The following is a 12,273-nucleotide window of genomic DNA, read 5'->3' as shown; positions in this document are numbered from 1 at the left end:
AGTGAGTGTAGAAACCAGGAGGTGGTTTTAATGTTATGGCTGATATAATATACAGTATATAGAATATTGATGACAGTGAACATGTTTAACTCTGAACATTTTATTAGAAGCTCCAATAACACAACAGAAGCGACTTTAAACACACCTAGTTATTTATGGTGCAGCACTCTGATCTGCTGGTGTTTGGACTGAACAGGTGAGGATACACAGCACAGGTTCTGAAATCAACCTCACACTCACTAAATACTCAAATGATAAAGCGTGCTCAGTAATAACATGCACCAGAAATGGAACATAAAGAGCAATCAGAGTAAACATGGAAACACTGAGCACCATCATGCCAGGCTTCCTGGGTGCAGTCAGGGTCGGTTCTGGAGGAGCTTTGCAGGTCAGTAAACACGTGAGAGCACAAAGAGCCACAGGAACCAGAGATAAACACACATTTATATACAAATCGATGAAAGGAACGAACATGACGGCACTTAATACCGGTATCATGACAATACAGACGATACTGGAGCAGGATGTAGAGAAGAGATGAGTAACTGAGGGGTATCTGCTACTAACGATGCTCTCTAGCGCCACCAGCTGATGAAGGTGATTCCCACAGAACCTAACTGCATGCCAAAACATGATATCTAGCTCAGAACATCTGCGGCCATCTGTAAGCAGGTATGATACCACAATAGGGTTGAGGATCATCTCCAGCAGGTCAGTGAGGAGGAGGAAGATGATGAAGACGGAGAGTCGTCCTCCATTCTTACAATGGAAGTAAAGAACTCTGAGAGCCCAACACAGAGCTGGTACACCCACAGCCGTACTGGTTATGAGGAAGATGGAATGTCTGATGTCTGGAAATAAGAATCTACAGAGCATGACTTTCTTCTTCTGTTTCTGTAAGAATAAATCACATCAATATTCATTAGAGATGAGAATTGTAATGAATCCTGTTAGCCAATAACTGAATCACATCACTGAGCTTCATATCAGCTCGTCTTTATGATTTATTTCATATAAACACGATCAGCAGATCAGCAGCTTCTGTTCTGGTGCCGTGCTGACAGAATCCGACCCAAAAATACTGAACACTGTCATCAAACCAAAATATCCACAGAGGGACAGTTTAAGGGTGTGAATATTTATGCAGCCACATCATGTCTCTCCTTTAAAGTTTTAAGTTTGATTTTAATTGAACTGTTCAGATGAAATATTAAAGGTTAAACGTTGGTTACTCCTGGTCTACTTTAGTACATGCCGGTGTAACAGGGGTGTGTAAACTTTTTACCTCCACCGTGTATTTAAATCTAAATGCTGTTTCTGATGGTATCTCAGCTGTAACTGAACATCAGTGTGAGTGGAAACATGATGGTTTTATTTAAAGATTTTATCTCCTCACCAGCAGCAGCAGCGAGAGAGCAAAACGACTGAGCTGGAACCAGTGATGAAGCCACCAGAACACGAGAACCTGCATCAGAAGCACAAAGAACCATGAGAATGATTAATATTATTATTATTGTTATTATTATTGTTGTTAATTATTATTATTAATATATTGTGTTTAATATTATTGTTATTATTATTATTATTGTTATTATTATTATTATTGTTGTTAATTATTATTAATATATTGTGTTTAATATTATTAGTATTGTTGTTAATATTATTATTATTATATTTAATATTTTTATATTTATCATTTTTATTATTATTATATATTGTGTGGACGTGGTTGGGTTTGTGGTGCGTCGGTGCCGTTTAGAGGCTAAAAAAGTTTTTTAATACATTTTCTCTTTTAATAATGAATTAATTAAGTATTCAATACGGAGTGAAAAACTGTATTTGAATTAAACAATACATTTTAAATTATATTAAATTATAGATTTTTTAGCTATTTGTAATTGTAAATAAAAACAGCACATTCAGACAAATATATATATCAAAAATAAAATAAACCAGCACTTAAATTTTACCTTTAATTTGTAAGATTAAAAATAGAAGTGGATCATCAGAACCTGTTCTAATATTTATCAGATTTTCCATAAATAATAATAAACACTCAGATTTACTTCGTAAAAAGTTGATTTGATATAAATGATTTGATTAAAACGGGACTTTCTTTAGTAAATAAAGTTTAATTGTAAATAAATTCATTGAATTCTAAATATAAAAACATGTAAATAATATTTATTAGTTTTTCTGAAAAGAAAAATCACAATCTAACAAATCTAAATCTCATCATTTTTTTATCTTGGTTATAATTAATTAACCTGATATCAGAAATGTTATTATTATATTTATTATCATTATTATATTTATTTTTATTATTATCATTATATTTATTATCATCATTATTAAATGTATTATTATTATATTATCATTATTAATATTATCGTTATTATTATATTTATTATTAGATTAATTATCATTATTAATATTATTATTATATTATTATATTTATTATTATCACTATTATTATTATCATTATCATCATCATTATATTTATTAGTATTATTATAATATTTAGTATTTACATTTTCAGCATTTAGCAGACGCTTTTCTCCAAAGCGACTTACACAATTGGTGGTGGCGGGGCTTGAACCGGCAACCTTCTGTTTACTAGTCCAGTACCTTAACCACTGATCTATTACTGCCCTGTATATTATCATTATAACTATTATTATTATTATTTAATTACTATTATATTTATTATTATTTACACTGAATGGTGGGTGTATAAAGTTTATAGAAATAATTGTAGGAAATGTAGTTAAAGCATTGATGGATAATTACATGAATAAATAAATAATGAAGAAATGAACTCACGGTTTAGAGAACTTGGTGAACCTGGTCTAGAACTAAACTAGATTCTCTAGAAGCTTCATCAGTGCTGAGCTCATCTGCTTTATATGAGAGTAGTGACAGTGGGTGTGGCAGTGGGGAGGGGGGGGTGAAATAATGATTTAAAAGCTTTAGTTTCTTTACTAAGATTCTCTCAGATCTCATCAGGGGCAGCAGATCGTTTTCATTAGTTCTATTCCAAATTCATCACTATCATTATGGAACCCCTACAGCACTAACAGCCTCCGCTCCTCTGGGAAGGTTTAGCTGATGATCTGAGTGTGGTGTGAGGTGCATGTTTGGTTCTTCCTGATGCAGGGCAGGTACCCGAGCGCTGGTGTGGGTGCGGTGGGTGCTTATCTTACACGTTGCTAAGCTTAGCGGTTTAGCTCTCAGCGCTCAGTCGTTTCCCTCTCGCTGGTCTGTGGTTACTGAGCTAAAACGCTTCACATGCAAACGTGTTTCTGGAAGCACTTCAGTCTGAACCAGAACTGGGGGCTGAATAAGAGCCAGTGATCGACATGCTGATGATGGTCTGGGAGTGCTTCAGAAAACCGTCGTCACTGAACACCGTGGAGCGGACAAAGGTACAGGACTAGTAATCAAAAGGTCGCAGGTTTAAGCCCCACCGCGGCCAGGTTGCCACTGTTGGGCCCTTAACCCTCAATAGATGGGACAGTATACTCTCACAGTCGCTTAGAATTAAAGATAAAAGACATCACTACAAAAAATAAGCAATAAAAAAAAAAAAATTTATAATTACAAAATAGCCGCAATCACTACATTAATTAAAGATTATTCGCAAGTTCTGCTAAAAAAAAGTTTTGAGTCTCTTTTTAAAAGTCCCAACCATCTGTGGTGCCCTTAAATGGTCAGGGGGATAATAATAATAATAATAATAATAATAATAATAATAATAATATAATAATAATAATAATAATAATAATAATAATAATAATATAATAATAATAATAATAATAATAATAATATAATAATAATAATATAATAATAATAATAACAACAATAATAATAACCATATAATAATAATAATAATAATAAACATTAATAATAATAATAATAATTATTATTATTATTATTATAATGAACATTAATAATAATAATAATAATAAACATTAACAACAATAATAATAATAATAATAATAATAATAATAATAGCTGTTTAGGCTAGTGACATTCTCAACACAAGTACATAAACACGTTGAGGATGGATGTTTTCTTCCATTACGGGTGTGGTCATGGTAAGATAAGTCATGTTACTACATTTAGCTGTCAGTCCCAGACTTCTATTTGAAGATTTGAGCTTAAATAATGATGTTGTAGGTACCTCACTAACACTGAGTCTGTTTCTCTGTGTTTTGTGTTTTATTTGCACCTTGCTGTCACAGTGGAACCATTCGAAGTGATCATGGACTACAACAACCCCACTGAGAAAGAGTATTACAGTTATCCTTACCGCTATTATCACTATAACTCTTCCACTTATCTTTATCATTATTACCACAATCTCATCCTCTTCATCCTCCTGGTTGCTGGTGTGTGTGTGAATCTACCAGCTCTGATTTGGGCTCTTCGGGATCTCTACACTCAGCAGAAGAACGGAGGCCGGATCTCAGTGTTCGTGGTTCTTCTCCTCATCAACGACGTGGTGGAGATCATCCTGAGTATTGTTGCACTCTGTTCGTTCTCCGTGGTCAACAATTCTCAGCAGTTTCCTAACGCTGGAAAACATTTGGAAAGTACCAGATGTTGGACTGTAAAATATAATAAATGTTTTGGTACGAATTTATTGGTTGCATTTAGAATGGCTGGTCATTACCTTCATCAGTTGGTGGCGCTAGAGGCCGTGCTCTTCCTGAAGAACCAGCTCTGCTCTGCACAGCTTTTCTCTAAATGCTGCTCCAGTGTTATGGGTGTATTGCTCTGGGTCATTTGCTTTGGGGTTCAGTTTGTAGTCCAGCATTTGCTCAGTCTGATCTTGTGTTTGCTGCCGTGTTGTATTTTAGCTGTAACGTGGATCATCAAATGTAAAGTTTCTTCAACACCTGATCACCTGAACATCAGCTCAGCAGTGTTGATGGTCTCCACGTTTACATCCTTCATTTTCTGTGTTACACCCTCTATTGTGTTCGGTTATGAGTTTTATTATGGTTATGATGATATTTGGGACATCTCAGTAGCTGTGGTAAGTTTCAGGGTGATATCAGACCCCCTGCTGAGTGTGCTGGTATCTAAACATAGACCTGAATCCTGAGCTAAACCCTGAATGCCTCCCAGAGACCGACTGTTCCATCACATGTAGCTTCATAATGATGGAAAGATTCTGATTCTTCGTTTTCATTCTGTTGGTTGAATTATTTGTTATTATTAAAATAAATGTAAGTACTTTATGAGTTTGAGCTTCATTCATTATTCGATTTTAGTGATATTTTACTGTGATTTAGAAAATAAAGAACAAACCAAAGTTCATCTGTGTAAATACACTGATCAGCCATAACATTAAAACCACCTCCTTGTTTCTACACTCACTGTCCATTTTATCAGCTCCACTTACCATATAGAAGCACTTTGTAGTTCTACAATTACTGACTGTAGTCCATCTGTTTCTCTACATGCTTTGTTACCCCCATCTCCAGTAGGGTGGACCATTGTAAAGGTCTCTTAACTGGACTTCCCAAAAAGACCATTAAACAGTTACAGCTCATTCAGAACGCTGAGACGAAGAGAACTGAGCACATCACTCCAGTTCTAAAATCTCTACACTGGCTTCCGGTTAGTTACAGAATAGAATTTAAAGTGCTGCTACTGGTCTATAAATCACTGAATGGGTTCGGCCCAGAATACATCTCAGAAATGTTTAGAGAATATAAACCCAGTAGATCTCTTCGATCCATGGACTCAGGTCAGCTAGTTGAGCTCAGAGTCCAAACTAAACATGGTGAAGCAGCATTTAGCTGTTGGGCTGCACATAACTGGAACAGACTGCAGGAGATATTAGATGTTCCGCAAATGTAGAAATCTTTAAATCCAGGTTAAAAACTTTTTTCTTGTGCCTATGATTGAGCTAGAAATTTTTGCAATTACCCTCATTTTACCATATTTCTTTTAGTTTTTCTTATAGTATCAGACGAGGCTGTGTGATACCGTCTGGCCCATACTACTAGAAAAGGTGACGCTGTGTGTTCCACCTGACCCGTAGTTTAAGGATAAACAGTAAAGACGTCTGGGACGCCTGTCTATGTAAGACAGAGATATCACCATGGACGAAATCGCTATATGAGCGTCATTGTGTGTAATTGTTAATTGTCGGTAGTGTAAAGAAAAATGGAACAGAAGGACGTCGCTCCAAACTTGATGAAAATGGTCAATCTTTATTACAGGATGCAGTAGCAAGGAACACGAAGTGTATCTCGGGAACAGCGGAGCTAGACTGAACAATTCGGGGTTAAAACCCACAACATATATACATTTAAGAAAAACCATATATGGACTTCCTGTTTTGCCCTTTTATGGGTTTCCTGTAACAGATGTGTATTACCCCAAAAGCAGTGCAGACAAGATGGAACTGTCACCTCAATCCTAATTGGTCTAATTGTCTTTAAACCCGGTCTAGGCCGATTCCCTTTGTCTGTGATGGCTGTTGCTTACTCATTATAATAATCCCTTTCAAGTTGGTTAGAACCTGTGAGAGCTGTTTCTGCTGTGGTGGTCCCCAACTTCAGGAAGAGACACCCTGGAACAGTGGGGCCAAAAAGTATTTAGTCAGCCACTGATTGTGCAGGTTCTCCTACTTAGAAAGATGAGAGAGGTCTGTAATTTTCATCATAGCTACACTTCAACTATGAGAGACAAAATGAGAAAAAAAAATCCAGGAAATCACATTGTAGGATTTTTAAAGAATTTATTTGTAAATTATGGTGGAAAATAAGTATTTGGTCAATAACAAAAGTTCAACTCAATACTTTGTAACATAACCTTTGTTGGCAATGACAGAGGTGAAACGTTTCCTGTAAGTCTTCACCAGGTTTGCACACACTGTAGCTGCTATTTTGGCCCATTCCTCCATGCAGATCTCCTCTAGAGCAGTGATGTTTTGGGGCTGTCGCTGGGCAACACGGCCTTTCAACTCCCTCCACAAATTTTCTATGGGGTTGAGGTCTGGAGACTGGCTAGGCCACTCCAGGACCTTGAAATGCTTTTTACGGAGCCACTCCTTCGTTGCCCGAGCGGTGTGTTTGGGATCATTGTCATGCTGGAAGATCCAGCCACGTTCCATCTTCAATGCTCTCACTGATGGAAGGAGGTTTTGGCTTAAAATCTCACGATACATGGCCCCGTTCATTCTTCCCTTAACACGGATCAGTCGTCCTGTCCCCTTTGCAGAAAAACAGCCCCAAAGCATGATGTTTCCACCCCCATGCTTCACAGTAGGTATGGTGTTCTTGGGTTCTTCTTCTTCCTCCAAACACGACGAGTTGAGTTTTTACCAAAAAGTTCCATTTTGGTTTCATCTGACCACATGATATTCTCCCAATCCTCTTCTGGATCATCCATATGCTCTCTGGCAAACTTCAGACGGGCCTGGACATGTACTGGCTTAAGCAGGGGGACACGCCTGGCACTGCAGGATTTGAGTCCCTCTCGGCGTAGTGTGTTACTGATGGTAGCCTTTGTTACTTTGGTCCCAGCTCTCTGCAGGTCATTCATCAGGTCCCTCCGTGTAGTTCTGGGATTTTTGCTCACCGTTCTCATGATCATTTTGACCCCAAGGGAGATTATCAATGGTCTTGAATGTCTTCCATTTTCTTACAATTGCTCCCACAGTTGATTTATTCACACCAACCTGCTTGCCTATTGTAGATTCACTCTTCCCAGCCTGGTGCAGGTCTACAATTTTCTTCCTGGTGTCCTTCGACAGCTCTTTGGTCTTGGCCATGGTTGAGTTTGGAGTCTGACTGTTTGAGGCTGTGGACAGGTGTCTTTTATACAGATAACGAGGTCAAACAGGTGCCACTAATACAGGTAACGAGTGGAGGACAGAAGAGCTTCTTAATGAAGAAGTTACAGGTCTGTGAGAGCCAGAAATCTTGCTTGTTTGTTATTGACCAAATACTTATTTTCCACCATAATTTACAAATAAATTCTTTAAAAATCCTACAATGTGATTTCCTGGATTTTTTTTTCTCATTTTGTCTCTCATAGTTGAAGTGTAGCTATGATGAAAATTACAGACCTCTCTCATCTTTCTAAGTAGGAGAACCTGCACAATCAGTGGCTGACTAAATACTTTTTGACCCCACTGTATATACGTTTGATTATGATAATAATGCCATTGACTGCAGTGGGGTAAACTAGTTATCACTCGGTCCATGCTGTAATTCTTACAGTAGTATAAGTTACTTTGTCTGCTCTCAGTCTGTGGGATAGTCTTAGTATTTAGTACTGTAATCTCCCCGTTAATATGTATAATTAATCACTTATAATAACGTGTATCTCTCTGGTTTTAATTTTATATTCTCTAAACTGTAGGGTATATTTTACTATATTTTCCTTTAGTTTTTCATGTTCTTAATTTTTTTATCTCTCTTGTTTGAATTTCATATTCCCTAAATTGTAACTAAATGTTTGCAAGAGGTTCTAAATCTCAGGAATGTTTTAATGCTTTTAATTATTTTTTTTCCTTATGTAAAGCACTATAAATTGCCACTGTGTATGAAAGGTGCTACACAAATAAACTTGCCTTTCATGCTGTTCTTCAATGGTCAGGACCCCCACAGGACCACCACAGGACCCCCACAGAGCAGGTATTATTTAGGTGCTGGATGATTCTCAGCACTGCAGTGACACTGACATGGTGGTGGTGTGTTAGTGTGTGTTGTGCTGGTATGAGTGGATCAGACACAGCAGCGCTGCTGGAGTTTTTAAACACCTCACTGTCACTGCTGGACTGAGAATCGTCCACCAACCAAAAATATCCAGCCAACAGCGCCCCGTGGGCAGCGTCCTGTGACCACTGACGAAGGTCTAGAAGATGAGCGACTCAAACAGCAGCAATAGATGAGCGATCGTCTCTGACTTTACATCTACAAGGTGGACCGACTAGGTAGGAGTGTCTAATAGAGTTTAAAACCTCCAGCAGCACAACACACACTAACACACCACTACAGTCAGTAATTGTAGAACTAGTGGAGCTGATAACATGGACAGTGAGTGTAGAAACCAGGAGGTGGTTTTAATGTTATGGCTGATATAATATACAGTATATAGAATATTGATGACAGTGAACATGTTTAACTCTGAACATTTTATTAGAAGCTCCAATAACACAACAGAAGCGACTTTAAACACACCTAGTTATTTATGGTGCAGCACTCTGATCTGCTGGTGTTTGGACTGAACAGGTGAGGATACACAGCACAGGTTCTGAAATCAACCTCACACTCACTAAATACTCAAATGATAAAGCGTGCTCAGTAATAACATGCACCAGAAATGGAACATAAAGAGCAATCAGAGTAAACATGGAAACACTGAGCACCATCATGCCAGGCTTCCTGGGTGCAGTCAGGGTCGGTTCTGGAGGAGCTTTGCAGGTCAGTAAACACGTGAGAGCACAAAGAGCCACAGGAACCAGAGATAAACACACATTTATATACAAATCGATGAAAGGAACGAACATGACGGCACTTAATACCGGTATCATGACAATACAGACGATACTGGAGCAGGATGTAGAGAAGAGATGAGTAACTGAGGGGTATCTGCTACTAACGATGCTCTCTAGCGCCACCAGCTGATGAAGGTGATTCCCACAGAACCTAACTGCATGCCAAAACATGATATCTAGCTCAGAACATCTGCGGCCATCTGTAAGCAGGTATGATACCACAATAGGGTTGAGGATCATCTCCAGCAGGTCAGTGAGGAGGAGGAAGATGATGAAGACGGAGAGTCGTCCTCCATTCTTACAATGGAAGTAAAGAACTCTGAGAGCCCAACACAGAGCTGGTACACCCACAGCCGTACTGGTTATGAGGAAGATGGAATGTCTGATGTCTGGAAATAAGAATCTACAGAGCATGACTTTCTTCTTCTGTTTCTGTAAGAATAAATCACATCAATATTCATTAGAGATGAGAATTGTAATGAATCCTGTTAGCCAATAACTGAATCACATCACTGAGCTTCATATCAGCTCGTCTTTATGATTTATTTCATATAAACACGATCAGCAGATCAGCAGCTTCTGTTCTGGTGCCGTGCTGACAGAATCCGACCCAAAAATACTGAACACTGTCATCAAACCAAAATATCCACAGAGGGACAGTTTAAGGGTGTGAATATTTATGCAGCCACATCATGTCTCTCCTTTAAAGTTTTAAGTTTGATTTTAATTGAACTGTTCAGATGAAATATTAAAGGTTAAACGTTGGTTACTCCTGGTCTACTTTAGTACATGCCGGTGTAACAGGGGTGTGTAAACTTTTTACCTCCACCGTGTATTTAAATCTAAATGCTGTTTCTGATGGTATCTCAGCTGTAACTGAACATCAGTGTGAGTGGAAACATGATGGTTTTATTTAAAGATTTTATCTCCTCACCAGCAGCAGCAGCGAGAGAGCAAAACGACTGAGCTGGAACCAGTGATGAAGCCACCAGAACACGAGAACCTGCATCAGAAGCACAAAGAACCATGAGAATGATTAATATTATTATTATTGTTATTATTATTGTTGTTAATTATTATTATTAATATATTGTGTTTAATATTATTGTTATTATTATTATTATTGTTATTATTATTATTATTGTTGTTAATTATTATTAATATATTGTGTTTAATATTATTAGTATTGTTGTTAATATTATTATTATTATATTTAATATTTTTATATTTATCATTTTTATTATTATTATATATTGTGTGGACGTGGTTGGGTTTGTGGTGCGTCGGTGCCGTTTAGAGGCTAAAAAAGTTTTTTAATACATTTTCTCTTTTAATAATGAATTAATTAAGTATTCAATACGGAGTGAAAAACTGTATTTGAATTAAACAATACATTTTAAATTATATTAAATTATAGATTTTTTAGCTATTTGTAATTGTAAATAAAAACAGCACATTCAGACAAATATATATATCAAAAATAAAATAAACCAGCACTTAAATTTTACCTTTAATTTGTAAGATTAAAAATAGAAGTGGATCATCAGAACCTGTTCTAATATTTATCAGATTTTCCATAAATAATAATAAACACTCAGATTTACTTCGTAAAAAGTTGATTTGATATAAATGATTTGATTAAAACGGGACTTTCTTTAGTAAATAAAGTTTAATTGTAAATAAATTCATTGAATTCTAAATATAAAAACATGTAAATAATATTTATTAGTTTTTCTGAAAAGAAAAATCACAATCTAACAAATCTAAATCTCATCATTTTTTTATCTTGGTTATAATTAATTAACCTGATATCAGAAATGTTATTATTATATTTATTATCATTATTATATTTATTTTTATTATTATCATTATATTTATTATCATCATTATTAAATGTATTATTATTATATTATCATTATTAATATTATCGTTATTATTATATTTATTATTAGATTAATTATCATTATTAATATTATTATTATATTATTATATTTATTATTATCACTATTATTATTATCATTATCATCATCATTATATTTATTAGTATTATTATAATATTTAGTATTTACATTTTCAGCATTTAGCAGACGCTTTTCTCCAAAGCGACTTACACAATTGGTGGTGGCGGGGCTTGAACCGGCAACCTTCTGTTTACTAGTCCAGTACCTTAACCACTGATCTATTACTGCCCTGTATATTATCATTATAACTATTATTATTATTATTTAATTACTATTATATTTATTATTATTTACACTGAATGGTGGGTGTATAAAGTTTATAGAAATAATTGTAGGAAATGTAGTTAAAGCATTGATGGATAATTACATGAATAAATAAATAATGAAGAAATGAACTCACGGTTTAGAGAACTTGGTGAACCTGGTCTAGAACTAAACTAGATTCTCTAGAAGCTTCATCAGTGCTGAGCTCATCTGCTTTATATGAGAGTAGTGACAGTGGGTGTGGCAGTGGGGAGGGGGGGGTGAAATAATGATTTAAAAGCTTTAGTTTCTTTACTAAGATTCTCTCAGATCTCATCAGGGGCAGCAGATCGTTTTCATTAGTTCTATTCCAAATTCATCACTATCATTATGGAACCCCTACAGCACTAACAGCCTCCGCTCCTCTGGGAAGGTTTAGCTGATGATCTGAGTGTGGTGTGAGGTGCATGTTTGGTTCTTCCTGATGCAGGGCAGGTACCCGAGCGCTGGTGTGGGTGCGGTGGGTGCTTATCTTACACGTTGCTA

Source organism: Trichomycterus rosablanca, chromosome 14 (assembly GCF_030014385.1).
Source record: "Trichomycterus rosablanca isolate fTriRos1 chromosome 14, fTriRos1.hap1, whole genome shotgun sequence".
Classification (NCBI taxonomy): domain Eukaryota; kingdom Metazoa; phylum Chordata; class Actinopteri; order Siluriformes; family Trichomycteridae; genus Trichomycterus; species Trichomycterus rosablanca.
This window is presented reverse-complemented; position numbering follows the sequence as displayed.